Consider the following 25,487-nt stretch of genomic DNA (forward strand, 5'->3'; position numbering starts at 1 on the left):
TAAGAAGAATCAAGAGTGCCACATTCTAGAGACATAAAAAAGCTCAACAGAAAACAAAAGTATCTTTTCAAACCAAACTTGGTCTCTGGGCTTCCATGTTCCCAGTTTTTAATGAGATGATTCCTAGTTTACTTAGATCAAGCTCCCTCAGGCGCTTTCATGCTTTCCGACGGAGGCAGTACCAAAGACGGCAAGTCAGACAAGCTAATTAGCTTTATTCCAAAGTTGCTCCAAGTACTCTCAAGGAGGGTGTCCGATGACTGTTGTAGGCCATTGAAATTCTGCTTCTGTTCCGACTCAGTACAGCGGCAAGGCCATCTGAATTATCAGAATCGAGGGCACCTTATCCTGGGGTCAATAAACGCTCTCTCTTACTTTTTACAGGGTAGAAGCCAACCTTCTTTTTTATCAAAATTTTAAACAGGGTGGCTTCTGATCTTCAGGGAACCAAAGGCACACTCTTCCTTTGTGTTGCCGCTGTGCGCCTGTCCTTTGAACATCCCCGTTGTTTTGCCAACCTTCGAGGCTATTTGATCGTCATGATGTGGGATTATTTCTTGAGTGGGATTGTGATCTCCCCGAGGGCATGCTATGATTCAGGGAAGCCCAAGAAAGAAATCCTAGCCCTTTATTAACTCTCTAGAATGCTGGCTCTGAAGAACTGGATATGTTCAATCGTTACGTTCTACTTTTCAACTTCAGTCGTTTTGAATTTTTATTCTTGACTTATGATCTGCTGGCTGGTCTGTTCAAAATGTAGCCATATCAGGACCAAGTTAAAGAGCCACAGGTGGGCGCCTTGATTGGACAAGGTATTATAAATAGAATTATAAAAAATATCTCTTATGGCCTGCTTCCTCATTTCTGCCTGTAAGTTATGAGATGTTGATATCAAATGCTATCTTTATAGAGGATAGATTTTTTCCAGATGCTCTATTTTTCAGAAAGAACATCCATTTTGACTCATTGTGACCTTACATTGCTACCTGAGGTCCAGAATGGCCCCCAGAGGGCTGTATTGCCTCTGGGCTTTCTTGTGGCTTTTGTTGGTTACAATGAATTTCAAACAGTAGTGGAGATTTGTGGAAGACATTAGTGGAGCCTCCTTTTCTTTAGTATTTATAAGAAAGAAAGGAAATTATAAAGTGAAGGTCAATTATTTTATTGAACTAATTTTTCTTTCTTGCTACCACTTCTTCTCTATTTTTATTAATCACACGTTTAAGCTGCTGTGCTCCAGAATGTCCACAGTTCAAATAAGTTCAACCAATTGCTCAGTGAATTTGCTTGTGACGACTGGTTCTTATCATATGCAATCACTTACAATGCTGATGATTTTGTCTTGCTTGGATTCACAATCAATGCTCATGGAAGCAGCAGCCAATTGATCTAAAAAGATACATAGCTCTGGGTAAATCTGCTGCACAAGACCTCTTTAGCATGTTGAAAAGCAAGGATGTTACTTTGAGGACTAAGGTACATCTGCCCCAAGCCATGGCCTTTTCAGTAGCCTCCTATGTATGTGAAAGTTGGACACTGAATACGAAAAATCAAAGAAGAACATTTGTTTGAATGCCGGTGCTTGCAAGCGGTATTGAAAGTACCTTAGACTGCCGAAAGGGCCAGCAGATCTGTGTAGGAAGCAGTACAGCCAGTGGCCTCCTCAGAGATAAGGATGGCTAAATCTCATCTCATGTCCTATTGTCAGGAGAAGGACGCCATCCTTGGTAAACGCTGGGGGACAGGGGGAGAAAGACTCTCAGTGAGATGGATGGACACTGTAGCTCAAGCACAGGAACGATTGTGAGGAAGGGGCGGGACCAGGCAGTCTTCCATTCTGTTGCTCTGATTCAGAGCAAATGTGATGGCACCCAACAACAACAACAACAACAACAACAACAGCCACATAACCGTCCTCACCAAGCTCCAGCACCTTCCAAAGTTTACCAGGTCATGAACTAGCTCTGTGTAGGACCACAGGTACCTAGATCTGCCTCTGCTGGGAATAGAGTGAATAGTGACAAATGAAGCAGCAGATCTAATTTAGAAAAAGCAAAGATGATAAAATAGGCAATGAGCACTGGAGGTGTCGATGGGAACAAGTGTCAGGCATCAAACACTCAGAACAAAAAATCCTATCAGTGGGAATGCGGGAAAGGGCGGAAGAGAGACATAAAGCCCATCTCTAGTAAATTGGCTTTTCCTTCACAGAAGGGTCACAAGGAAGAGACAAGCCATTCAACGTGCAGTAAAACACCAATGAAAGATACAACTTTCCCCTAGTTCTTTAATACTGCCCCTCTCCAACTATCATGACCCCAATTCTACTTTACAAATCTGGCTAGACCTGAGCATGTACACGGGTACAGATAAGAGCTTGCAACACAGACAGATGAACCCCTCAGGACCAATGAAAGTAGCAATACCAGGAGGGTAGGGAGAAAGTTGAGAAAGAAAGGAGGAACCAATCACAATGATCAACATATAACCCACCTCTCAGGGGCATGAACAACAGAAAACTTTATATATATAAATTATTAAGGGTTCATGAGGTAGGGGGGAAATGAACTGAAATAGAAACATTTTTTAAAATGATGATGGCAACATATGTGCAAATGTGCTTGAAACAATGTATGTATGCATGTATGGATTGTGATGAGTTGTAAGGGCCCCCAATAAAATGATTTTTAAGCAGAGTGAGAGAACTGGAGAAAGGATGGGTCAGGACTTGTCAATGGGAAGAGTCCATCACAAACACGACACTGTGTTAAAGTTCTGAGGTACAGAACCAAGATGGTGAGATCCTCGGTGGCTTGAAGGACATCCAAGATGGTGAGATCCTAGGTGGCTTGAAGGACATAATCCAGAGGTTGTGAAGAATGCATTCAAGAGTGGCATCCATGCTAACTTCTGGCCTTCCTTTGAGAAAGTCTGGCTAAACAACATGGACCTTCGGCTGATTTTGCCTTGTGATGTGGTGGAATTCCCTATTCACCTCTCAAAGATCTGTGGCTGTAAATCTTAGTGGTCTTCTCTTCCTTGAAACGGTGCTTGCTTTTCAGGCTTGAGTGCACATAGGAATCTTCGGTCCATAAGTGCAGATTCTAATTGAGTAGTTCTGGGTGTGGTTCAAGGCCCTTCATTTCTAACATATTCATAGGTGATGCCCATGCGATGATCCAGCAATCACATTTTGAGTGGGGAAAAAACCAAACACTTAAAAATAATTATTTTTCATTCTTGCAAAATCCACAGGTCCTCTATGTCAGTCCCATATCAGTTTTGCTTCCTGTTGGTAAAGATGAGCCAAGAGACACTGGCTAAATTGGGGCCCTGAGATATCTGATCTTTCTTCAGTGACAAAGCAGATCCCAATTGAGTTAACTGTGGGTTGCAAACCCATAATGATGGCCTGGAGAATTCAAGTGTCTCTTGAGAAAATAGATTTTGCTAGGCAGAACCATTGCCCCACACAAGCTCATCTCCTGCTCTGATAAGAGTTACCTCTGCCCGGTCAGTTTGTCTCTTGAGCAATCAACATTGAATTTGAACCTGGTACATGCTGGCTTTCTTTTCAGGTAGGATACTTTGTCAATTCATGATGTTTTTCCCAAATGGAATCTTTACTTAAAACTTTCATAAAATAATACTAGTTATACATTCTATTTGAATGATGTAAAATAAATGACTTTTTCTGAGAATAGGGCCCTGATAAAAGAACTTGGAGCATCATTTATACCATGATGGTAGCCTGCTATTTCCTAACAGAAAGAAACAACAGAGAAGGCAGCACAAATCTGCATCTTGCTCCTCTCCCTATTTTCACTTCTTTCTGGTATAACAACATTCCTGGAATCCTTACAAGCTCTGCCCACTCTAGTTGAAAAATTCTAGCTGTTTAGCAGGTATATAAGTCATTTATCATCCTGGGTTATATACGATTTGCTGGATTGTAGTCTAGACTTCAGAAATGTTGAGACACTGATATGAAAAGTTTTGTGGTATACCAGAAGACAACATCGTCAACACGAGAGACTTGCTATTCTGTTTTCTTTGTTGATGTTGTGTCTTTGTTATCTAGTTCTACTATAATGTCAATACAACACGTTGATGGCAATAATAAACAGAAATGTACTATCTCACCATTTGGATGCCAGAGGCCAGAAATCAGAGTGATAGCTCAAGGAGAAGGCTTTCTCTCTCTCTCTCTCCCCCCCCCCCCCTTCTCTTAAGGAAGGTGTTTGTCTCCTCAACCTCTGATTTCTGATTCTTTTGAGATCTGCATGCCTTGACACCCGTTTTACCCCCATTTATCCATGCTTCCTTATTTAATTTATTTTATATCTCCAAAGAGGTGGACACAAGACACTCAAATTCACCCTGTACTAATCCTACCTTACTGGCATAATAAAGATAACTAGTCACAATGAGATTGTAACCACACACACAGAGATTGGTATTTACAACACTTTTTTAGTGTGGAGAAAATAATGAAATGTATAACAAATAGATTCCACTGAACAGATTTCAAGTCATAGGCCCCTCTGAAGTGTTTTGGAAACGATAAAGCTTAATGGAAATCCATTCAACACTTCAGTTCAAAGATTTCTTTGTATGTGTAAACAAAAGACACAGATATATAATACCATGAAGACTCCAGTGTTCCCTGATGTCACTCAGTCTGCACAGGATAGGAAATCCCTTCAACCAGAGACCTCTTAGAACCTGAGTCTAGTTTGTCCTACCACTCATCACATCCTTGTCATCATGCCTGTGTCTCTCAACCACAAGTGCCTCTTGTCATCATAGCGTCATTCTTGGTAGGCTACGGGCTTAGGTGGCCACTCTTATCGCCTTAAAGTGTTACACAACAGTCACTTGGATCCTCTCTTTCTAGGAAAAAGAAAGTCTCCTCCCCTTCCTGCCTCTTCCCAGAATGTTCTCATTTGTCTCTTTGTCTTAATGGAAACTGGCGTTCTCTCCAGGGTGTGAGCTGCTACTGGAGTGGACTAAGAGTCAGTAAAAGTCACTCTTTCCCCAGAATTAGAAGGAGACACCTTGGCTATAATCACCTCATTAAAAACGATCTGATATCAGCTTGACTTCACTATACCTTTACCCTCCTCATCAAGTTCTTTGGCCAACCTCCATCCTTTGAGATTTCTCTATGTAATTGCTCAGTAGCCCCGAGGTGATCCATTCCTTGCTCCAGGAGACTTTTCATGGGGAAGTCCATTTAATACCCTGAACATGTCATTTGACTTATTGGCTCCATTAACAATGAACACTACTCTATTTCAGCTACTCATTCTCCATGTGCCTTTACTGTGATATGGCCCATCACTTAATTTCTATTTTATTTGATGCTGCCAATTTATATTCTGTTGTGTTTTACAGTCAGCATTGCATAAAAGTAATTGCTTTCAACACTGATGTGCTTGATTCTTTTTGAGGATTTTTGTTTGTTGTTATATAATTATGCCTCATTGGTTTTCATTCACATTTCCCTGATTACTAGTGAAGATGAGGCTCCTACACTGCTTCTTAGCAATTTGTGTTTAATATTTTTTAATTGCCTATTTACATCTTTTTATGTTTTTTCTGTTGTTTTACCTTTTACATTGATTTGCAACCATTTTAAATACATTTTATAAACTAAATCTTCATTAGTTATGTGTATTATGCAGATTGTTTTCTTTCATTTTCTTGTCTTATGTTTGTATGTTTTGAGTTATATCTAAAAACCTAGATTGTTGTTTTATCCATGACATGAAATCTTCAGAAAAGTGTGAAATTAACATAATTCTCCATACATATTTTAAAGTGCACTGAAATTAAGTGGCTTGTGAAACTCCAGTTCAATTGTTAATGACCTTAGAAAGATTAAAGGTGTTAGTTTTCTACAAAAATAAATTTTCAGTGACTTTTAAAATTAAATACATAATTATAAAACTTGAAATGTACAATCACAACTAAATTTAATTAGTTGTATTTGTTATGTGATGTTCTTATAGTCATCACTATTAGATCATTGATTATTGAAATCTTCCTCATATAAGTAGTTCATTATATTAATTCCTCTCCAAGATTATTTTGATATGTAGTGATTTTATTTTGATTAGATTTATGTATAAAAAGATGAAGAAAAAAACATTGCTACAAAATAGAGACCTTTATTAAACTATCAAAATATGAAGCTGTTGCATCCTGTAATATTGTCTGGCTAATATAAGTCTATCCACTTCTGAAAGGGGTGCTTTTATCTGTCTAAGCCTTCCCTGGAGAATGCCACACTCTTGTTTTAAATCACATCAAAGCAGGTGTTTTGACATCTTTGAGGGGCTCGAATTGTATTTCTTTTTAACTGTTCTATTAGTTTGGGGAAAGAAAAGAAGTCAGGAGGGAAAAGATCAGATCTCTATTATGGATGGCATACGGATTCCCAACAAACTTTTCTTTTCTTTTTTGTTAAAAACATTTTATTAGGGGCTCATACAACTCTTATCACAACCCATACATATACATACATCAATTGTATAAAGCACATCAGTACATTCTTTGCCCTGATCATTTTCAAAGCATTTGCTCTCCACTTAAGCCCTTTGCATCAGGTTCTCTTTTTTCTCCCTTTCCCTCCCCACCACCCCTCCCTCATGAGCCCTTGATAATTTATAAATTATTATTTTGTCATATCTTGCCCTATCTGGTGTCTCCCTTCATCCCCTTCTCTGTTGTCCGTCCCCCAAGGAGGAGGTCACATGTAGAGACTTGTAATCACTTCCCCCTTTCCAAACCACTCACCCTCTACTCTCCCAGTATCACCCCTCACCCATGGTTCTGAAGGTATCATCCGCCCTGGATTCCCTGTGCCTCCAGCTCCTATATGCACCAGTGTACAATCTCTGCTCTATCCAGTCCTGCAAGGTAGAATTCGGATCATGGTAGTTGGGGGGGAGGAAGCATCCAGGATCTGGGGGAAAGCTGTATTCTTCATCAGTGCTACATCATACCCTGACTGACTCACCTCCTCCCCTAGATCCCTCTGTGAGGGGGTCTCCAGTGGCCAACAAATGGGCTTTGGGTCTCCACTCTGCACTTCCCCCTGCATCCACTATGGTAAGATTTTTTTTTAATGATGCCTTACTCCTGATCCCTTTGGCACCTCATGATCACACAGGCTGGTGTGCTTCTTCCATGTGGGCTTTGTTGCTTCTGAGCTAGATGGCCGCTTGTTCACCTTCAAGTCTTTAAGACCACAGACACTATGTCTTTTGATAGCCGGGCACCATCAGCTTTCTTTGCCACATTTGCTTATGCACCCGTTTGTCCTCGGCGATCATATCATGGAGGTGTGTACCCAATGATATGATTTTTTGTTCTTTGATGCCTGATAACTGATCCCTTCGGGACCATGTGATCTCACAGGCTGGTGTGTTCTTCCATGTGGGCTTTGTTGCTTCTGAGCTAGATGGCCGCTTGTTTGTCTTCAAGCCTTTAAGACCCCAGACACTATCTCTTTTGATAGCTGGGCACCATCAGCTTTCTTCACCACATTTACTTGTTCACCCATTTTGGCTTCAGCAGTTGTGTGGGAAGGGTGAGCATCATAGAATGCCAATTTAATAGAAGAAAGTATTCATGCGTTCAGGGAGTGCTTGAGTAGAGGCCCAAGGTCCTTCCACCACCTTAATACTAAACCTATAACTATAGACACATACATCTATTTCCCATCCTCATATACATATATTTGCATGGACATGTCTTTGTCTAGACCTCTATAAATGCCCTTTGCCTCCTAGCTCTTTTCTCTATTTCCCTTGACTTTCCTCCTGCCCCACTATCATGCTCTGTCCCCACCTGGGTTACAGCTATACCTCTTCTTTATGTAACCTTACCCTTGATCATTCCCTACCAGGCCTGCCATTCCCTCCTCACCACCAATTTGGATTCCATGTTGTTCCCTTGTCCCTGGGTTTGTTACATACGGGATCCCAGCAAACTTCTCACAGGTAACCTGTGCTATGTTGGGAGACTAGAAAGTGTATTATAAAACTCCAAGCCAAACTCACCACTAAAAGTATTTGAATTGTGGATTTACTTATGTTTTATAAACAAAGTATTTGTATTATACCTACTACTAAATCATGTACAACATTATTCCCAAATGTGATCACATGGAAACTTAGACAAGATGTTGTTCTTTGAGTAGGACAAGGGATACTCCATAGTTTAAAATCAAGAAAGGTTTGTGCTGGGGTTGAATTTTGTCACCATATCCATTCACAGAGACTGTAGAACAGAGTGGAACTACCTGCCCTCTGGGGTGTGGGGTTTTGGGGGGCTGTAACTCTTTACAGGAGCAGACAGCCTCATCTTTCTCCCTGAGAGCAGCTGGTGAGTTGAAACTGCTAACCTTCCATTTATGAAGCCAACACAGAACCCAACACACCGCCAGGGATCCCAAGTCCGTTTTACTGCTGGAACACAAGTCCTTGGCACAACTTGCCTGCTTCTTTTTTCTCACCGATGCCCTTTCAATGTCCTTTAAACTTTTCTTATAAGCCTCTTAGTTGCACTGTGTCCTTTGACAAAAATATATCAGGCTCCATCATTTGGAATTCCCCCCAAAATGCCATATCCTTCTGAGCTGACTTCTCTGCCACCCATTTAACCGGTGTAGTGGATCTTATCTATTGCCATGATTTTGATTAGACTTTAATAGTACTCAAGTGGAGTCTGCCTAACTCACTGAAGCCCTGCAACAAGTTGATAGAATTGCTGCCACACATACAACAACGGCTTTTCGTGTCGTTTAAAGAAGGCCAGGAAGAACTCAAAGACATCATAAGGGAGGGGAGTCGACTGACCTTCCGAAATGGAGAGATCATGACTGATGTTTAGAAACTGATGAAAGGGGACTGAAGTTGGGATCGCACGTGGTTCCGCATTTTCGATTTTAGCAAACTGGGGGATGCATGGGGGCCCAAAGCAGTGCAAGACGAGCAACTAGGTCTTAGAGCTGAGCTTTTCATCAGTCTTTTAAGTAAGATCAATGCTAATGATGATTTTATGGAACAGAGTTTAACCGGGGATAGATTTTGAACTTAACAATACAGTTCAGAGGGCAAGATCCAGTCACAGCATGGACTTGAGATGGAATCTGCTGGGCTACTTCTATTTAAAGCAGAGAACTACATTTAGTAGACTCAGGTTATGATCGCTATTACTGGAATCCCAAAGAGGCAATCTAGCTAGAATTTCTGGAAGAACACAGGGCAATCTCAGGGGCTCATAATGAACAAGCTTTCAGAAAATTGACATCAACATTGGTGAAAAGCTGGTTAGGAAATTTGCTCTAAGGAATTTTTAAAATTATAAATAATGACAGTACACACCTGCTCATTCTTTGAGGAGAACAAAACCTGTCCTATGAGAATTTTGTTGTAAAATCTTACCCTATCCATGATACAGCCTTCATTTTATTTTCAGACTTTTGTTCACCAAACTAAAAAAAATTAATTAAAAGGAACACAGTTTAAGTTCTTTAAGGAAGCCAAAACTGCTTTCGGAAATGTATAGACCTAGTTGTGGGACATGTTGGAAAACAATAGCTTCATATTTATAATATTTTTGTTTAATGAAAATTTCTACGATTGTGTTGCACTCGTTTTTAAATTGTCCTCGTGAGGGTGAGTGTGTGCAATAACCTCCTTGCCATCCATCAATTCCAACTCCCAGTGACTCTATGGGACAGAGTAGAACTGTCCCCTGCCTGTGCCAGACAACAAGTGAGTGTCTGGCAGTTTAGAACTTCTGGCCTTGCAGTTAGCAGCCCGCCACATAACTCATTGCACCCCTCCTCTCTCTCTCTCTCTCTCTGTCTCTCTACACACACACACACACACACACACACACACACACACACTACACGTACAGAGATACAGGTCTTCTATGTGCCTTGGCTACTGTGTTCAAGAGCAAGTTTCAGATTCTCTTCCAACATGCACCGTGTGATTTGCTTTTCTTTTCAATGACATTGTGTGTTCTTCATGTATGAAGTTCTTTATATCATACAAATCTCCCCTGATTTTGTCATTTCTCCTCAGTGTGCTGAATCTCTTCTTGAGATGGCATTTAAATTCAGGTGTGATCTGATCAAGTTGTGTTTCTGCTATTGTGGGTTTGTGCTAATTTTCTTCAGCTTCAACTTGAACTTGCAAATGCGCGGTTCATGGACTGTTTCCACAGTTGCCCTCTGGTCTTGTTTGGTAGATGAAAATCTTCTCCATTGTCTCCTTCAACAGATGTAGTCCATTTGATTCCTGTGTATCTCTTCTGATCAGGTCTACATGTATATTATTTGAAAAAAGTATTTAAATGAAGAAGTTATTGGTCTTATACAATCCTACTGTATGATCGCCCAGTTTATTTCTATCATTAGGGCATAGTTTTCAATGATTATTTAATCCATTTTCTTTCCAACTTTTGTACTCCAATAACCAGTACTTATCAATGTATCTTCAGTACATATTTGATCAATTCTAGACTGGACATGTTGTTAGAGTTAAAATTTCCAACATTGGCTTTAGTGGTTGATACATACATACAAATAATGGTTGTATTACCTGGATTTATTGGTAGGTGCATACTAATTATCTGATCACAGACCACATTGCTGTGCAAGATAGATCTTGAAATGTTCTCTTTGACTGTGACTCTGATGGCCTTCCTCTGGAATCTGACATCCCTGCCATAGTCCATCGTAGGACTATGCTATTTGACTTGGTCCATACCAGTCCATCTCAGCTCATTAATTCCTAGGACATAGATCCTTATTCATTCCATTTGATTTCTGTGACTTCAGTTATCTAGGTTACTACTTTCTACATTCCACATTTAGATTACTACTCGATGTTTGCAGCTGTTCTCGTTCTGAGTGATGCTCCATCAGGAAATGAACGTCCTGAAAGCTTTTTTTTCCCCCATCCAAACTAGTACGGGCTTGCTGTCCCTTGAGCAAGCAGCTCCTCCTTAATTGTATTTTCCATATCTTCCAACTTTGGGTACTTATCTTCTGGCACCATATCAGACAATGTTCTGCTCCTATTTATAGGACTTACAGTGACTAATCTCTTAGAAGTAGATAGACTAGTTCTTGTTTTGCTCTATTCTTAATCTGAAGCTGTGGTGCTACTGGCTCACCGTGAGGGGGCCTGCTGGCATTTTAACTACCTGTAACGTAGCTTACAACATTAGAGCAACATGCACGCCACCATAACCACAAACTGGCAGAAAAATCAGATTGCTCTGTATCACTCACTCACTGCCATCTAGTCAATTCTGACTCACAGCGACCCTATAGGTGTACAGGGTAGAACTGCCCCTGTGAGTTTCTGAGACTATAGTTCCTTATAGGAGTACGGGCCCCATCTTTCTATCCTGAAGTTGCTAGTGGTATTGAACTGTTAACCTTGCGAATCACCATTCAACATGCAACTACAAATCCAGGAGGGCTCCTCATTGCTTTGCATAGATTTATGTTACTTATTTTAACATATCACTCCACTGTCTGCCTTGCAATGTTTGTAACAAGAATTCCATTATAATTCTTTTATTTTGTACTCTGTTTATCTTTTTCCCTGCTTGCCCTCAAGATTTTTGGGTCGACCTTGTGTTGTTAGTAGTTTGCACCTGTGTTTCTGATGTTGTGGGTTTTGTTTACTTGTTTTGCTTGTTGAGCCACGGTGTATTTTTAGGATCCATCTTGTAGTCCCTTCCCTTCTCCTGGCAGCCAGCTGCTACTGACTTCTTGGTGCTTACAGGTCTGGTGGAAGGAGGGAGAACTAGTTCTTATTTCTATTATTCAATGGAATAATGGCAGTGCTATGGTGAGCAGTGCTATGTGTTAAATGGTTGCCTCAAAAAAAAACTGTGAATGTGACCTTTTTTCCTTTTTTTGGGAAAAGAGCTGTTACAGATGTGGTCAGTGTGCGGGAGATCATAAAGGTTGTCCCAGCCCAATAGGATTGAAGGCATATGAACATGGTGGAAGCAATTAGACTTCTAAAGGACTGCCTGGGGTGACTGGAAACTTGTAAGGAGAGATGTTCTCCTACAGCCTGGCAGAGAACATGCCCCTGCCCCTACGCGCATCCATTGGTTTCAGATGCGCAGCCTCCAGACTCATGAGTGTTTCTGTTATTTGATATTGTCCAGTTTGCAGAGCTTTCTTGAGAAACAAGGACAGGCAGGCTCTGTGTCTTGGGAATAGTACTTTTTGTGTGATGAGGCCCTTGCAGTAGAGGTTCTCTAATGAATGTTTCTTTCCCCTCTTCTCCCCGCCCCCCTTATTGCCCTATAGGCAAGCAGGGTCTACTGCCCTGCTCCCAACTCATTCCAGTTATTATTCGGTGGGAAAAGGATCCAGGGATGCTTTGTTCTTTTCCTACGGGAGCTGCTACTCCTCTGGTGCAGTGCTTCCCTCAAATCCTGACTTTTCTCCTGGGCTTTCTCAAGGGATCTGAGGAGTTTATAAAACGGAACTTGTGAGGGAATGCAGAGTGTCCTTTTAACTATGCCTTGCAAAAAACTTTATGCTTTCGTGCTAGGCCATTGTGGGCAATGCATTAAATGGTTTGATTGAATTCTTTTTTACCAACTGACTTGGGAGCTTACAGCTCTTCCTCTCATGCTCTGCTCCACGGAACACTTGCCTCTCATAGTTTAGGCAACTTGGTTGCGTTGAGAATTCAGCTCTCTGAAAAGATTAGGAAAAATATTGATCGCATGTATCACTCAGAAACAGTAAATTGGGAAGTGATACTTTCTCCAGATTTTAATATCCTAAGTGGATGCTAGAATCTCCTGTTGTAAATATATTTTATCTGTATGGGCTCCTCCAGCCCCTCATGTTTTATGGTATTTTATTACCCAGAGAACATTTTTATTGTAATATACTCATATTTATTAATATTTCTTTTTATGGTATGTACTTATAATACCTGAAAGGAGAAATATTTCCTTACCTTGAGTTCATGAACAAGATTTTGTTTTGTTCACAAGGAAAAAGGAGCCCATGGGGGAGAACATTTTAACCACCTGCCCCTCACTTTTTAAATTGTGTGTGCTTGTCTAGTCGCCACCTCCTGTCTTCTAGAGTTCTCAGGGACATTGCTGGCACCATCACTGTTGTTCAGTTCCTTGGTTTTTATTATGATTTCTCTCTGGCTGTGTTATTTCTGCATTTAAATATGCCCAGGTGTCCCTGTTCTTAAAAACAAATGAATAAATGAAGTTTCCTCTTAACTCAGTGCTCAAGCAGCTTCAGAAACCCAACTCTAGTAGAGTTATGAGGTGGGAGTGACTTCGGTGCCTTTTCCCTGGCACCTTGCCTATCATCACCTGTGAAATTAAATTGAATTGATATTCTTATCATTCTCAATAGAGTTTCTTCCTTGGCTCACCTTTTCTCTTCCTCTTTATACTTTCCTTCAGTGATTTCATGCATTCATATGACTTCCTTCATTGACTCGCTAATGTACTTTGTATACTCAATAAATCACCCGAATTTCAGACCCATATGACAATAAGAATAACTAAACCAATCACCTTCGCCTAAATCTTACGCTTTATTTCTCAGGAAGTGTCTCCAAACTCCAAATTCACTACCACTGAGTCAGTTCTGACTCACAGGGACCAGGAAGTTTAAAGGTCCGTAATTTGCTGAATGTAACCCAATAGTCTTGCCTGTCACGATTTAACTCTACTATCACAGCCAATGCCATCACGAGCACCACTTAGTTAATTTCCCCAGCTACTTTTGGAAGCCATGTTTCACCTTCCAGTCAGATGCCTCTTTTTTGGTTTAGATGCTTATTTATTTAAAAAATCATTTTATTGGGGGCTCTTACAGCTCTTATAACATTCCATACACCAATTGTATCAAGCATATTTGTACCTGTGTTGCCAGCATCATTTCCAAAACATTTTCTACTTAAACTCCTCTTTCCCTCCTCCCTTCCCCACCTTCCCACCCTCATGAATCCATGGTCAATTATATATTATTATTATTATTTCATATCTACACTATCTGTTGTCTCCCTTCACCCATATTTCTATTATTCATCCCCATCAGGATTGGGGAAGGCTTTATATCCAACATTGTGATGGGTTCCCCCTTGCACCCTCTTCCCCCTTTCCGACCATCCACCTCCCCTCATGGTATTGCTACTCCCACTACTGATACTGAGGGGTTTATCTGTCCTGAATTTCATGTGTCGAGAACTCATATCTGTACAAATGTGTGTTCTGCAGTTTAGCCAGATTTGTAAGGTTGAACTGGGTCTTGAAAGTGGGGGTTTTGGGAGGAGGAAGCCTTTAGGAACTAGAGGAATGATGGGTGTTTCCTCGGTGCTGGACTGCATCTTGGTTGAATCATCCCTTCTGTGGGGCTAGGGGTATCCAATGGTCTACAGATGGGTTTAGGGTCTCCATTCCAACCCCCCTCATTTGCATCAATATAGTTTGTTTGGATCTTTTGATACCTGATCCCCCCCCCGCAATACTTCATGAGGTTTAGACCCTTATTGTCATAATTTAATTCCTAGGCCATTAAAAGAAAACAAACAAACAAAAGAAATCTCCAAACAGATTGATTTCTTTATTAAATCATTACCTTCTTATTCATTATCTACTTTAAACCTTAGTGCTGGTTTTAAATTTAAAGCTTGATCATGTCATTTTCAACTTAGACTTTATTTGACATCGATTTGTTATGCCCTTTCAATTAGGCTATTCTTTTTAGCCTGGCCTTCAGGCCTCTACTCTGCGCAGTCTGGCAACACGCTCACAGTCCTCCTTGTTTGAATCCACCATTGCGGCCACTGGGTCAAGTCGTCTCCTCGAGGGCCTTCTTTTTGGATCTCCCTTCACTTTGCCAGGCCTGACATTCCTTCCCAGGATTGGTTTCTCCTGATAACATGTCTCAAAGTACATGAGACAGAGTCTTAGCATGGTCATCTCCAAAAAAGTGTTATGGCCAGCCTTCTTCCAAGATGTATTTGTTTGTTCCTTGGGAGGTCCATCGTACTTTCAATATTCTTTGTCTCCACCAAAATACTAATGCATTGATCTTCCTTCGGTTTTCATATTGTTGTTGTGTTTAGGTGTCGTCAAGTCAGCTCTGGCCTGTACCCTTTGCACAGCAAAACTGCACACTCCTGCGGCGTCCTCACAAGGAGTCAGTCATCTTGTTGAAAGTTTTCCTCTTTCTCGCTGCCCTTCCACTTTACCAAAAATGATGTGCTTTTCTGGGGACTGGTCTCTTCTGACAATATGTCCAAAGTATATAAGACATAGTTTTGCCTTCCTTGCCTCTAAGGAACACTCTGGCCTTATGTCTTCCAACACAAATCAATTTGTCCTTTCAGCAGTCCATGATACATTTGGTGTTCCTCTCTAGCACCACAATTCAAATGCATTGATTCTTCTTTTGTCTTCCTCCTTCATTATCCAAATTTCACATCCATGTGACGGAATGGAGAATAACATGGCTTGGGCCAGGCGTACGTTACTGTTTAAAATAACATCCTTGCTCTTCAATATTCTAAAGAGATCTTCTTTGGCAGAGTTACTTAATACAACAAATCTTTTGATTTCTTTATTGCTGCTTCCATGAGCATTATTTGTGAATCTAATCAAGACAAAATCTTCGACAACTTACCCCCTTTCTTCATTTGTCCATTTTCATGATTTATCTCTATTTATCCTGATGTTCCCTACTGGTCCAGTGGTGAGGAGTTGGGTCTTCCTTACATTGAGTTGTCATCCACACTGAAGGCCACACTCCCTGCTCTCCATCAGTAAGTGCTTTCATTCTTCCTCCTTCTAACAAGCAAGGTGTGTCATCTGCATATCTCAGGTTGTCAATCAGCCTTCTTCCAATCCTGACGCCACATTCTTCTTCATTTAACCCAGTTTCTCTTGTGATATTCTCAGCATATAGATTGAACAATATGGTGAGAGAACACAACCCTGATTCACAGTCCTCCTGGTTTTAAAGTATGCAGGATGCCCTTGTTTTGTTCACACACCATCCAGTTGATCTATGTACAAGTTCCAAATGAGCACAATGAAATGTTTTGGAATTCTCATTCTTCTGAAAACTATACATAGTTTATGATCCACACGATCAGATGCCATTGTCTAGTCAATAAAACATCTAACCTCAGCAATGATAGCCTTCTTTCTACATCCTCTTCTGAATCCAGTCTGAGTTTCTGGCAGTTCCTTATCAGTGTATTGGTATAACCACTGTTGAATGATCTTCAGCAAAATTTTACTTGCATATGACATCAATTATGTTCTTCCATATTCTGTGAGATTGCTTTTCTTTGGAATGGGTACAAATATGTATCTCTTCCAATCAGTTGTCAAGTAGTTGTCTTCCAAATTTCTTTGCATACTTGAATGAGTGCTTCCAATGCTTCATTAGCTTGTTGAAACCTTTCCATTGGTATTCTGTGAATTCCTGGAGCCTTGCTCTGGCTAAAATGTTTCCCATGAAATTTGAAGTTCTTCATTCAGTACCACTGGTTTTTGATCATGTGCTGCCTCTTAGAATGGTTAAGTGACAATTAATTCATTTTGGTATGATTCTGTTTTCTTTCCATCTTCTTTTGTTGCTTCCTGCATTTTTCAATACTTTGCCTATATAATTTCTCAATGTTGCACTTTGAAGCTTGACTCTTTCTTTAGTTCTTTCAGTTTATGCCAGGCTGAACATGTTCTTTTTGGTTTTCTAATTCTAAGTCTTTGCACATTTCATTATGGTCCTTGACCTTCATTATGTTCCTTGACTTTCATTCATTGCGATCCTTTACTTTCTTCTCAAGCTGCCCTTTAAATTTTTCTTTTCAGCTCTTTAACTTCATAATTTCTTACATTTGCTTTAATTTCTCTGTGATTCAAAATAAGTTTTAGAGCCCATTGTAACATCCGCTCTGATCCCTTGTTTCTTCCCTGCCATTGAAATGAACTTTGGCTCTATTCATGTTTGATATTCTTGATGTCATCGCACAGCTCCCCAACTCTTCTGTCTGATGTATCAAATCTGTTCTGGAGATGATCGTGACATTCACGTGGGATGGACTCAAAGTCATATCTTGGCTCTCCTGGACTTACTTTCATTTTCTTCAGCTTTGCCCTGAAAACACACATGAACAAGTGACGGTCTGTGCTACATGGTCCCATAGCCTCATTTTACTTATTGCTTTGGCCCTTCTTCATCATCTCTTCTCACAAATGCAGTCAATCTGATTTCTGTGCATTTCATCTGCAGAAGTCCACATCAATAGCAATGGTTTGTGTTCTTGAAAAAAAGAAGTTTTGATGAAGAAGCTGGAATTCTATCCTGGAATCTCCACCTTCATTTCTATCATCGAGGTCACATGTTGAAACTACTGTTCATGCCTCTTTGTCTCCAACTTTTGAATTCCAATCTCCAATAACTATCAATGCCTTCTGATCGCATGTTTGATCCTTTTCTGACTGAAGTCGATGGCCATGGGATGGGATTTGAAGACATGTTAATTGGAGAAACACTGGAGGGTGATAGACTGGAACATAGAAAATCTCCATGACTTCATTTGTGTGTGGATTTGATGTCAAAGTTGTTGTCAACTCTAATCCATAACTGGGAGTAATAAATTTTGGCAAGGCGTCAGTAGAAAATACCAGTTTTCTTTTTTTTCTTTCCTATGTGTGTATTGCTTGTAGGAGAGAAAAAGGATTAACTTGTTTTACTTGGTAACTCATTTTGGTTTTGCTGAGAATTTCTGTTCTGTCAAGAATCAGCACAAACAAACAGACAAATAAAAAGAAAGGATTATTGACAGAGGGAACATGTCTTCCCAGTAATGTTCACTAGATGTTTGTTTTTGCGGAGGTCCTCAAGAAACAGAGGTCAAGACAGCATGAGACACGCAGGAGACTTATCAGAAAACTTGAAAAGAATGATAGAGATGATCGGGAGTAGATAGGGAGACAATTCAGAGGATGATACAGAAAGATAGAATGAAGGAAAAATGAATAGAAAGAGCCTAAGGCTGAAGTGTTGCTCTGAAAACGTCGTGACCTCCTCCGTGGAGCACCTCAGAGCAAAGATTCCCATCAGAGAACCTTGCATCAGGCAGAAATGATCCAGCTAATGTTCCTATACAACTGTGCTTAGTGAAAGTGAGGAAGGCTCGAGGCACTCGCTGATGAAGATGAAAGATTACAGCCTTCAGTATGGTTTGCAACTCAGTGTAAAGAAGCCCCAAATCCTTACAACTGGACCAATGGGTAGCATCATGATACAAGGAGAAAAGGATGCAGTTGTCAAGGATGCTGTCTTGCTTGGCTCCACAGTCAATGCTCATGGAAGCCTCTGTCAAGAGAGCAAATGAGGTGTTGCATTGGGTAAATCTGTCCACAAGACCTCTTTAGAGTATTGAAGAGCAAGGATTTTATTTCGAATACTAAGGTGTGCCTGAACCAAACCAATTAAAAAACCAAACCAAACCAAAAAAACTAAAAAAACCAAAAAAACTAATAAAAAGTTTTTTCTTTCTTTCCCCCCAATTTTAAAATTAATTCTATTTCATTCTTCATTTTAGTGTAAGATATCTATTGGGACACTAAAAGTATTCGATCAGAATGAAAAAGCATTTTAACTAATTAAAGAATTTTAGTATTTTTGACAGTGATGGAAAATTTTAATCTCTTTGAAAGTACAGAAAAATTGATTTATTATTTTTTTCTTCAATACTTGGTCTACATAGTAAGTTTCCAATAGTTGAAAACAGGAAACCCAAACGATGTAGGTGGTAGATAGGCAGGCAGCTAGGTAGGTAGGCAGGTACATGACAGCTTGTGAGAAAGATAGGCAGATATAGATGAATAGATGTTTAACCTTTTAGGCTATATTTGTGTAAGTCTTCATTTATTGAACTATTCTACACTTGTAGAAAAGTATTGTTTTATTTAAATATCTCTTGATAGCTCCACCTTTGCCTCACTTCACTCTCCAGGGCGGTAGCCACATACACATGTGAGCAAAATGCCTTATATGACCATCTGGTATTAAAAATGAAAAAAAAATGGAGCTCATAGATCTCACTCAATTACCAGGTGAATGCTTGTTATTATCCACTAAGAAGTGACAAACCTGGGCCAGATGGTTCCATGAAATTTGGGATCCTGTTTGGTTAGCGTAACTCACAGACTGATCTCACCTTGATTCTTAATGAAAGCAAAAGCTTGCTGAGCATTGTGCATGTCTTCCATCTGTTCCTTACACCGGGAAATCAGAGCCATAGCCCCTCATGTACGGGTTCGCTTTTAGACAACCTAAGGCTAGCCTCTTAGCTAGTACCTCAGTTCTTTTCATAACCAACCTTAAAGGCCAGTAGCTTTCTTCTAAGAGGAGCAGAAGGAAATCCTAGGCTTAGACTGAGGCCTCATCTCTCTGCCCATCGACATGGTAAACCATCTTCTACTATTAGAAGATGCTCCAGGTTGGTATATGGGGAACCAGAAAGGTGATCTCACACTTTTACACTGGGGACATAGAACACTAATGGACATCCATTGATGACACTCTCCTTGTGTGGGGTCTATGAAAACCTTTACAGGCACACAGCTGTCTGACCCCAGACCATTGGACGTACTGGCTTCTATTCTCTTTTCCCATCTCTCACTCCAACTTCAGGGATTCTGGTTACCTCTTCAGTCTGTAACCTAAAAATTTAAGAGTCTGGTCAACTTCATAAAGCCCTCAATATGTTAAATGAAAGATAGAGTATCTTACCTATTCTACTCCAAACCCAATCATGTTTCTGTTTCTCACTCTGTGGTGAGAAATAGAAGGAGTCCGAGTGAAACAATGTTAAACACTCGTCTTCTAACCCAAAGGTCATTAGCTGGGACCCACCAGCTTCTCTGTGGGAAACAGGTATGCTATGCAATTTCTCTAAAGATTTACAACCTTGGCAATCCTCCAGGAGAGTTCTATTCAGTCCTATAAGACACAGTGTGCATTGGAATGACTCATGGGAATGCGTTTTCTGTGTGGGATAAATAGGAGGGTTTGGTTTCTATGGATGACTGTATAAGGAATATATTTTAAATAATTTCCCAGGAATTTTAAGCTAAATTTGTGCCAAATCACCTTCTTTAAAATTTTATACATGTGATCCTAAGAATATCAGATGACTCTCTGTTTACCTCCTTTGTGTCAGTTCTTTTTATTTTAATCCAGTATTTTTATCATCATTTTATATTTTGTTAAAAATTTTAAATTTAGATGGAATTTTAGTAATCTAAGGCTGCTATAAGAGAAATACCTCCAGTGAGTGGGTAGCTTGAAGGAACAGAAGTTTATTTTTCAGTGGTTGAAGAGGGAAAAAAAAGTCCCAAATCAAGACTTTTCCTGGCTCTCGGAAAAAGTCTCTCTGCAGATTCTGAGGGATCAGTCTTTGTTTTATTTTTGGGCAGCGTCTCCTTTGGCTTCTTGAAGATCTGCCTGTGGCATGACATCTGCTGCCCTCCCTTTCTGTTGCTTTGATCTGTGCCTACTCTGCTCTTTTTGTATCTCAAGAGTGGTTGCTTTAAGACACAATCTTCACAGATGTGCCCTCGTTACCATAACCAAAGGGATTTCCAGCTAGGTTTACATCTAAATGGCTGTTGTTGTCAGGTGCTACTGAGTTGGTTCCAATTCTGAGCGATTGAGTTAGTTAGTTTATTGTGCCAACCTGGACGATAAACACATGTGGAGTTAATTGAAGGGCAGAGAGATAAATGGCTCCGTGAGCCTTGCCTTTCGAGTTCTTGGGTCTCTTGCTTTGTGATGGTCTGACCAGGGTATAGCTGCCTTAGCCAGATCCCTGCTTCTGCTGGCAAGGCTCACTTCCTGCAAGACATCCCTTGAGGAGAAGCCACATGGACCTACCCTGATGCAGCCCTGGGTGCTGGAGCAGCCGTGTGGAGACCCCTGCCAGCCTTGAGATGTTTATACATTCACTGACTCAGCTTTCCTCCTGCAGTCAGCATCATTGTGTCTGTTTTGTGAGATGGAGGAAGACTTTGTAGATTGGTGTTGGACTTGTGGGCTTGGGCAGCACTGGGTTGGGATGTTTTCTTGATGCACACATAACGTGCATATAAAACTCTCTTATACCTGAGTTTCTGTGGATTTGTTTTTCTAGGGTACCCGGACTAATACAGCAACCTTGTGTACAATGGACCAGAGTGTTGGCTGGTGGAGGGCTGTCCTCACAGTCGTAGCTCTATGTGAACCTGCTGTAGTCACTGGCCAGCACATCTCATTAGAAACCTTCCTTTTTTTAGTGACTCTACTATACCAAACATGATGTTTTCCTGGAGAGCTTTGTCCCTCCTGATAACATCCAAATTATGGAATGTGAAGTCTCACTGTACTCCCGTCTAAGGAGCATTATGTCTGTATTTCTTTGAAGACAGCCTTGTTTATTCTTGCCATCTGTGGTATATTTAATATTTCTCACTGGTATCATGATTTAAATGAACCATTTCCCCTTTATTCTTCCTTAGTCAGTCATTTTTTTCTTTTTCCCACTAATGCCTTCAAGGCACTTTGGCCTTCTCATTCAATACCACAAGTTCTTGGTGATGTGCTACCTTCTGAAGTGATTGAACATCAACATCAACAAATTCTTTTTGGTACAGTGAGTCTGCGTTGTCTTCCCATATTCACTTGATGTTTCCTGCTTTATTCAATAATTTGCTCATAGAATCCTTTAATAGTTCACCTCAAGGCTTGAATTGATCTACTTTTCTTTTAACGTGAGAAATGACAAGTGGATTTTGCCCTTTGGGTTTTCAGACTAAATTTCATCACAATCCTTTTTCTTCTAAGATTTTGCATTTGAAATATTCTGTTCAGCTCTTTTATCATTCCCTCCTTTTGCTTCAGCTACTCTGTGCTCAAGAACAATTCTCAGAGTCTCCTCTTGGTTTCTCCCGTATTATATCCTTCATGCCATCCCACAGCTCCTCGCATCTTAGTCATTAGTGTTCCATGCGTCAGATCTGTTCTGGAAATTGCCTCTAATTCAGATACTCAAGGTCAGACTTCGCCTTCTGTGGACTAGTTGTAATTTGCTTCTCTCTCAACCTGAACTTGTAGATGAGCAACCGAGAGTATTCTCTAGGCAGCCCTGGCCTTGGTCTGCCCGAAGGTGTCGAGCTTCTCTGACATCTTTTCCCAAATGGCATTGATTTGATTCCAGCATATAGTCCAACCACCAAACCAAGACCAAAGTTACCACTTATATTTTTGGAAAAAGAGATATTTTCAACAAACAAGTCACTTGTTTTGCATGATTTTATCATGTCCTATCTGGCATCATCTTATTTTTTGTCACTAATGCTATATTTTCCCTGTGACCGCTGCCAAGCCTTGTTTCTAACTGGTGCATTCCAATGATCAGTAATCGTTAATGCGTCTCGATTGCATGTTTAGAGTGCAGAACTTAGCAAAAAAATCTTTGATTTCTTTATCTTTAACATTAGTAATTGGTGGTAAATTTGCATAACAGTATTTTAACTGGTTTTCCTCATGAATATATAGATGTTTTTCCTATACATGACTATAGTGCACTTTAGAATTGATCTTGAAATGTTCTAGTTAGTGATGAACATGGTATCATTCCCATAGCATGTGGACCACAGGATGTTATAATTCATTGTGTCCAATACCAGGCCATTTCAACTTACTGTGCCTTGTTTGTTCATCTTTATATGTTTCATTGCATTTTTGATAACTTTCAATTTCCCAGATTTATACTTCATATATTATTAGTGGGTGATTCCATCTGTTTATTTTCATTTTAACTCGTACCATAATCCTAACAATCCTAACCGAAGGTCTTGAAAACCTCACTTCAACCAGCCCTTCTAGTTCTATTTCATGTACCTGACAACAGCAGGGGCTCAGCTTGAACATGAGATCCAGCGGTGTTATGCTGCTCACAATGTTTTCATGCAACTTTTTTTAAAAAGATGCAGATTGCTAGGTTTTTCTTTGTATCTGCCATAATCTGGAAATTCCACTGAAACCTGTCTACCACATATGACCTTACTGGTATATGAAATACTAGCGGTATGCTGCTCAGCATAACAGAAACATGCAAGTCACCACATTGTGACATGCACACAAGCGGCAACCCTCTCATATAAAACAACAACAACAAAACAAAGAAGCAAATCCATGGCCAGAGAGTTGATTCTGATTTATAGGGACCCCAAGACCCTATAGCTTATAGGACTTTTTAGGTTAGTAGATCTTTATACAACTATCAAATATTTCTCCTGACGAATACCTGGTATGGAATAATTGAAAGACTTGCCTTTCGGTTAGCACTTGCTTAACAGTTGCACGGCCAGTGTCATTTATGACCACAGAGTAGGAGATGGCAAACCATTTGATTTGATGCTCTAAAGGCTTATCTCTAGTGGAACATATTAACTCTTTAATCACTATTCCACATGGTCTCTTCCACAAGTAGAGAACAAGGATTCGCCACGCTAATATTTTAGAAACACAGTTCCATCCATAGGCACGAGGAATCTGTTATTTGACAGTGTAGGTAACACAAATATACAATTAAAAATTATTCAGTATAACAACACTCCTATCTTAGCATCAAGGTAATATTTGGTTTGGACATCACTTGTGAGTGGCCAGCAGTATATGCCCCCTTGTCATGTAGTTTTTCTAATTTTACTACTTGTGTTAATCTTGTCTTTCTTATTAACCCTACCTTCTTGGGTACTTTTATGTTTCTTTTTTAGAGTATGGTGAATAACATTAAAAACCATTTGTTATTAAGTGGTCAGTAAGAAATAACTGACCTATATTTCAATCACCTTTCTCAGGGGGAGAGAAAGGAGGTCCAAGTATTTTCTAAATAATATCTTCATTTGTAACTTTTTGAGGGACACAAAAGGTAGGTAGAGTAGCTGATATAAGTAGCAACCATAAGCTAACTCTTTCAAATATTTTTAGAATACCGAAAAACCACAATCTATTCTAGTGTATGATTGCCAACCACCACCCCCCCAACCACAACCAGTTTTTTCCAGATACAAAAAGAAACTTATATTTAACCATAACCATAAGTAAATGAGGTATTTATCAGCTAGTAATGTAAACCTTTGCCATCAATATATCTGGTTCCTTCTTAAGTATATGCTTGGCTAACAAGTATTAAATTGGTAATTTGTCCTTACGTGTAACAAAATTAGAATGAAATTTAATAAAATCAGAAGTTGTCACATAACCCTTGTTATGTGTGTTTATCTCCATTTTCTCTAAAATTGAAATTATTTCTGATTGGTAAACTAATATTCACTGAGTGGTCTGAAAAGGGAGACGTTGGTAATAAGGCCGCGCAGACGCTCTGATCCCCTCCTCCCTCTACATTGCACACGCCCACACTCCCACACGGGGCTTGGAGTCAGAGTCATGACTTATTCACAGTCAATGTACAGAATTGCTGTGTTTCTTGGATTCATTCATACAGCCTTTTAAAGGTTTCCTTTTCAAGAAGTATATGACGTTAACCAAGTCTGTGCATATGTATGTTAATCCACAAGTATTAACACACTGCTAGGATTTTCCACTGATTCTTCAGAACCCTGTTATGCTAGGTGTTGAACTGCAAACTGGTAATTCCAACTCAAAAGATGCTCTCTGGGAGAAAGAGGAAGCTGTATACTTCCTTAAAGATTTACAGCCTCAGAAACTCTGGATATGGTCATGATGATGCTTCATGGACTTATGATCAGTGGGTTGGAGTTCTTTTTGCTTCTGTTCTTCAGAGAATGTGGTGCACCGTATCCATGCCCCGTGCTCACCAGAAAAGACATTTGAGTTTCATAGCCAAAAAGTAAATTAGGAAGCATTATCTTATATCAAAGCATCATTTCCAAATGGAAGGTTCTGATCTAATCAATGATACAATGTTATTCTGGGCTGTATCTTGAGAAGCCAATATGTAGTTCTCTATAATTTTATTTTATTTTTCCTAAAGATTCAAGATGCTTTCTGGATTTAAATGTTGCAAGATGATTTCTAACAACTAGAGCAGAATTATAAATGAAGCAGCTTTGTTAGAGACAACAAAGAAGGAGGCTGTTGATTTGTGAACACGGAGACTATTGGTATTCCAAAGCAAACTTGATTGCTCCTATCTTATTAAGTAGCACTGGGTAGACATTTAAAGATTTTTATACATTTTAATTCAGCTGGTAACTTGATTTAAAACAACATTGATTTTTTCTAATTCATTCGTAGTCATGTATATCATGCTAAATATCAAAATGAATTTGTAACTATTTAAGGTTATCTGTCTAGCAGGGCATTAAATTCTTAGCCTTTCTCTTCCCATGTGGATTTTCATCAA

General features: G+C 39.9%; 1 protein-coding gene across 2 annotated transcripts in view; it reads left to right on the top strand.

The window, feature by feature from the left end:
- Window positions 1–25,487, top strand: part of INPP4B (inositol polyphosphate-4-phosphatase type II B) — a 975,417-nt gene that overhangs the window by 436,322 nt on the left and 513,608 nt on the right. The gene's annotated exons all lie outside the window — the stretch shown is intronic.

Source organism: Tenrec ecaudatus, chromosome 3 (genome assembly GCF_050624435.1).
Source record: "Tenrec ecaudatus isolate mTenEca1 chromosome 3, mTenEca1.hap1, whole genome shotgun sequence".
Lineage (NCBI taxonomy): Eukaryota > Metazoa > Chordata > Mammalia > Afrosoricida > Tenrecidae > Tenrec > Tenrec ecaudatus.